Source organism: Myotis myotis, unplaced genomic scaffold (assembly GCF_014108235.1).
Source record: "Myotis myotis isolate mMyoMyo1 unplaced genomic scaffold, mMyoMyo1.p scaffold_m19_p_1, whole genome shotgun sequence".
NCBI lineage: Eukaryota > Metazoa > Chordata > Mammalia > Chiroptera > Vespertilionidae > Myotis > Myotis myotis.
The window spans coordinates 190,834,104-190,839,832 of NW_023416313.1; the positions used below are offsets into that span (position 1 = coordinate 190,834,104).

Sequence of the window (5,729 nt, forward strand, 5' to 3'; positions counted from 1 at the left end):
TAGGTCTATTTCTTAAAATCTTTGTTTTGGTATTTATGTGCCCATGTTAAAATAATGTGTTTTTCCAGAAATATATTTGATACTTTGGATTGAGAATGTTTGAGAGCATAGGTAAGCATTCGTTAAAGTATGGAAATGTTCACTTCCTAACTTTACAATTTCTTTTATCAACCATTCTACATTTCTAAGAAAAAAATAATTTATTTTAGGCATTTTTTAAAATATACATTTTATTGAGAAAGGAAGGGAGAGAGAGAAACATCAATGATGAGAATCATTGATCAACTGCCCTCTTCAGGCCCCTAGTGAGGATCAAGCCCACAACCCAGGCATGTGCCCTAGACCAGAATTGAACCTGGGACCCTTCAGTCCGCAGGCCAAGACTCTATCCACTGAGCCAAACAAGTTCAGACCATTCTATGCATTTTTATGCACTGCTTCATAAACATGTATCATGACATCTTTAATCTTTTGTGATTTTCATCTTAGAGCTGTAGTTCTTTGAAATAATGTACTCATTCATTGTTTTTTTATTTTTGTTTGTTTTTCTTCATTTGTTTGTAATGAACTACCTGTTACTGAAATTTTGCTGGTTTCATTATTCCTAGGATCTGTAAAGATGGGAAATAGGTATATACCTGTGTACTCTCATTTCTGAAGACAGTAGGAATCCATATATTTTCTGGATTCTACATCCCAAGTATATTAAACCAATGGGAAAAAACTGTAAAAGTTTAAAATTGCCATCTATTTTAATATATTCATTTCTAAAACTGAGATTCCTGTGTCTTCTGTGCCTCCCACTCTTCCACAGTACCCTTTCCCCCAAAGTAGTGATCTTTCCCATAAGCACATTATTTGTAACTGAGGTACTTACAGTTTTCACCTTATAATTGTTTCTATACAGCTTTTATCTTCCTTTTGGGAATTTTAGTTCTATAATAAAGGTCCTTTATTTCATTTTTAAAAATATTTTTATTGATTTCAGAAAGGAAGGAAGAAGGAGAGAGAGAGAGAAACATCAATGATGATAGAGAATCATTGATCTGTTGCCTCCTGCACGCGCCATACTGGGGATCAAACTGACAACCTGGCATGTGCCCTGATGGGGAATCGAACCATGACCTCCTGGTTCATGGATCAATGCTCAAACACAGCCATGCCGGCGGAGCCAAAGCCCCTTAATTTCTTAGCTTTGAAATTCCTCCTTGGGATTGTACCATTAATTGTCAATTGTACAGATTTACTCTTAATGTCTTTTTTATAGTAAAATTCTGTCTTGTTGAATTTGGATTACTTAGGAGTTTGTTTTAATTCTTTATTATTGAAAATATTACATATGTCCCCTTGTTTCCCCCATTGACTGCCTCCAGCCTGCCCCTGCCCCTGCCCCCAGCCCCAGGTCTTCACAACCCTATTGTCTGTGTCCATGGGTTATGCATAGGTACATACAAGGTCTTTAGTTGATTACTTCCCACCCACCCACCCTCCTTGCTTCCCTCCAAGACTCCACACACTGTTCCATGCTTGCTTATGAGAAGTTTTTCATCATTGAATAATATAAAAAATAAGATCTCTGATTGAAATAGAACTTTATAACTAGCTGTAAAGTGGCAGACACCTGGTGGCTGAGGTTAACAAATGGAGCCCACTGTTAGGGTTGAGTTGTGTGCTCCAGAAAGATCTTGAAGTCCTAATCCCCACTACCTGCGAGTGTGACCTTATTTGGAAATAAAGTCTTTGCAGATGTAATCAAATTAAGATGAGGTCATCGGGGTGGGCCCTAATCCAATAAAACTGGTGTCCATATAAGAAGAGGAAAATGCCCCGTATGGCAGAGATACTCAAGGAGAAAGCATGTAACAACCGAGGTAGGGATTGGAGTTACGCAGCTGCAATCCAAGGAATACCACGTATTGTGGTGCCATCGAAAAGCTAAGAGACACAACCGTAGAACAGATTCTTCAAGAGAGCCTTTGAGAGCATGACTGTCTACGCCTTGATTTCAAGCTTCTAGCCTCCAGAACAGGGAGACGATCCATGTTGGTTATTTTAAGTCACCCAGTTTGTGATACTCTGTGATGGCAGCCCTAGGAAACTTAATAACCCTTCATAACTCACTAGGAAATTATCAAACCTGAGGAGAGGGTTGTAGGAAATCTTGATTTATAGTCCAGTGGGTTAATCAGAAGGGCAAAGACCTGGACTTCGGATTAGCATCTCACAGATCATCCACTTTAGACAAGTTGGCCACTGTCCAACTTAAAACACCAAACATCCTCTCTTACTAAATGAATGTCTTTTACTTTACTAATTTCAGCTTTATGCCTGAAATGAGTAATCAAGCAAACTTGTTCAATTACAGGTGATTTTTTGGTCTGGTCAAAGGCAATATCAGGGTTAAGAGATGCAAGGAGAGGACTCCTGGTAGGCGGTTGGGAGAGGGATGACTTGTTTCAAAGGGGAACAGAGAAATAGGATGGCAGCCTGCAGGGAAACTAGGTCAAAATTTTTGTTTTAAGATAGAGAACTAACAGCATGTTTGTATGTTGAAGGGAGAGAGAGAGAGAGAGAGAGAGAGAGAGAGAGAGAGAGAGAGAAAGAGAAATCGGTAGTTAAGTGGGAGGAAAGCTGGGGGATAACACACAAAGGTATAGGAACTAGGGCTTCAGGTAGGAGCATGGATAGTTCACGTGTGTTGTGTAGTGAGTGAGATCCTGGAATGTGCTTGGATGTGGTGGTGTGAAATCCAGGTGTGTGGACTTCTCTGATTACTTCAGAATTCTTTTTTTTTTTTTTTTTTATTGTTTCAGAATTATTATTGAAGAGAGAAGGCAGAAATCCTGCCTCCTGTAGGTACCTAAAAGCCCATCTGAATGTTCACATCTCAGTTGTTTTGTGCTTCTGTTTCAAAAAGCCTCATCCTTATCAGAATATTAACTTCCTAATAACTATCCAACTGGGTGGATAGATCCCAAATATCGTTAGAAAACTGGATTACGTATGTACTGGTCGTAAAGATCTGACTACAGAAAGAAAAACTTCTCACTGTATATTCTTCAGGGGATATTCCTCTACCTACCCCTTCCCCAGAACAGGCCCTATAAAGAAAGCAAGAAAAAGTAAAATAAACAGAAAAGGAAGACACATTTTCTTCGAAATCCTCCAGCCTCCCCAGCTGCTTTTACAAGAGATCTTTTTTTAAAAATTGTTTTACTAAAAAAAAAAAAAAAAAAAAAATTGTTTTACTGCTTAAAGTATTACAAAGAGTATTACATATGTCTCCTTTTTTCCCCGCTACATGAGATCTTTAAGTCTTGGAAAAGGTGCCAAAATCAGTGCTCGTATTTTGTTCTGGTAGAAGCAAAAATTGCCCTCTACCAGTAACTAATAATAAGACGAAAATAGTAACAGAAAACGAGTCTCAACTTTAAACTGGACTTTCAGTTTCCTGTGCCTTAAGGAGGAAGTTGGGAAGAGACCAAAGAAAGGAAGAGGAACGTGCGCTTTCAAGTGCGCAAGCGCGGTCTGAGACATGTTTCGTTTGCAAAATAAACTTTTTTCCGGAGATCTGGTTAATGTTGAAAATAATTAGGTTCCAAGATTCCCTATTTGGTTATAATGCTTTGGAGAAACCTTAAAACAAAATTCCCTAAGGAAACACAAAACAACCGCCCAACGTGGGGCTCGAACCCACGACCCTGGGATTAAGAGTCCCATGCTCTACCGACTGAGCTAGCCGGGCGCACATAAACCTGCGCCGTTTTTCTCCTCCTTGATCATTATTCAGCTACATTACGTTTTGTTCTACCTATTTACCAAAAACTTGTATCATATTATTAAATATGCACTTCTCGATTATTTTCAAGAATTCTTTAAAACATTTCTTTAATTGAACTGGAATTTAATAATTTCTTTTGCGTGTATATATCAAGATCACTGAAAACTTATGCAAATCTTTATAATTACAGGTTCATTCATTGAATCTTTTCTCTGATGTGTTTTAAAATACTGCTTAATATGTTATCTTTAAAAAACACGCATCAAGGCTATCAAATGACATACTGGATTCCTACAACGTGGGAGGCAACATTAAAAAACAAAGTTCAGTCAGTCCGCACACGCCCGGACCACCGCCACATCGAGGCGCATGGGAACCATACAGAATTGATTAGCATAGCTCCTGCGCAAGGACAGGTAAATTCTTGAAGCTTTCCATATTAAAAAAACACACACAACCCCCCCCTCCCCAAAAAACACACACACACACACACAAAACACAGTTTAACCACTAAAAGGTTACCTACACTGAAAAAAAACACACACAGCAGAGTTAGATCTTTTCCTTTAATATGATCTAGTCAAGGAAAGTTAAATTGAGGAAGGGGCTTCTGGTTCACTTAAAATGAGGCCTCTTTCCGGTAACCGCCGCACAGTTGAGAGATGCGACCCTCAGAGGCACCAGCTCAAGTAACAGAAGCTGGGGGGAAAGAATTAGTCATTGAATCGTATGGTAAAGAATGTTAATCCTAAGAGGAAAGAAGAAAAACGGATTTTAATCAAATTATGACATGAGGAGACAATGGAATTATTAAACAACTAATTCTATTAAGCGATTATTTCCAGATTAAAGGAGCCTAAAGACCTGTAACTGAATGCAATGTGTGGTGTTGGATTTTTGTGTGGGTGTGTGTGAAGGGCATTACTGAATTGCCAAAATCTAAAAAGTCTGTATATTAGACAATAGTATTGTTAATTTTCTGATTTCCGTAATTGTATTGTGACTATGTAAAATACTATTGTTTGGGGAAAATACACACTGAGGCATTTAATAGTTTAAAAAGTGCTAATGGTCCTGCTTTAATAATAAGACTCAAATCTAAACCACTACAAGATCTGGTTCCATGTCCACCTCTGATCTTCCTGCCGGCTCCCCCACTTAATCACTGACAGGCCAGGCTGCCCTGATCGTTCCTGTAAAATGCCAAACTCATATTCCTTTAACAATCCCACGTTTCCGTTTAAATATCACCCATTCCGAAAGTCTTGCTGTAAGTACCTCCATGGTCTCTTCTACCTTCTTACCATAAGGTCCAACTATTTCGCCTATTTACTCTTTATTGCCTATTTCGTTACATTGTATGCAAATTCCATGAGGGTTGAGGTTAGGTCTACTCCACCTTTTTATCACCCATGTTCAGCAGAGTACTTGGAATATATTAGATCTCCACAAACATCTTTAATCAGTTTTATCCTTAATTCCACTAAATAGTTCTTTTCACAAAAAGGGTGCTAAAGCTTCTGTAAAATGCCTGAGCTCAAAGGTGAGATACCTTTAGAGTGCAACTTCCACTGTCGTGAGGATAGGCGGGTTGATGGGGATGCCCTCAAAACAATGGGTCAGAACCGGGACGCCGAGTGTGGAGGGAGAATCTCCTCTATCGCTTTCTTTGGTCTTGGTAAGAACATCTCTGCTTTGCTCTAAGAAAGAATAAAGTATCAAGCTAGAGGGATAGTATAAAAGGTAAATAGTTCCTAGGAAGTGGAATAGAGCAGCATCTCAAACAACCCGATGACTCAACCTCACGCTCGACAGAAACTGAAGAGGAAGAACCCCTACCTGGCCCTGGCCTAACCCCACCTTCCTCGTTTCTGCTACTGCGCACCGCCCTTCCTTGGTTGTCTCCCTCCTTTTCCTTTCCCACAATCCTCTGTTCCCGGAGCTAAAC

At 39.3% G+C, this 5,729-nt stretch overlaps 1 long non-coding RNA gene and 1 other non-coding gene across 3 annotated transcripts; both read right to left on the reverse strand.

Moving 5' to 3' along the window:
* Positions 1-3,672: 3,672 nt before the first annotated feature.
* TRNAK-CUU lies at positions 3,673-3,745 on the reverse strand. Its single transcript has one exon. It is a non-coding gene; the product is annotated as a tRNA-Lys (tRNA).
* A 588-nt stretch (positions 3,746-4,333) lies between these two features.
* On the reverse strand, positions 4,334-5,713 carry LOC118656028. 2 transcript variants are annotated; one of them, XR_004967476.1, is made up of 3 exons: positions 5,621-5,713; positions 5,334-5,481; positions 4,334-4,529 (listed from the first exon to the last, which is right to left on the reverse strand). It is a non-coding gene; the product is annotated as an uncharacterized LOC118656028 (long non-coding RNA). The 2 variants fall into 2 exon arrangements; XR_004967474.1 differs by having other exon boundaries at positions 5,334-5,669.
* Positions 5,714-5,729: the final 16 nt, after the last annotated feature.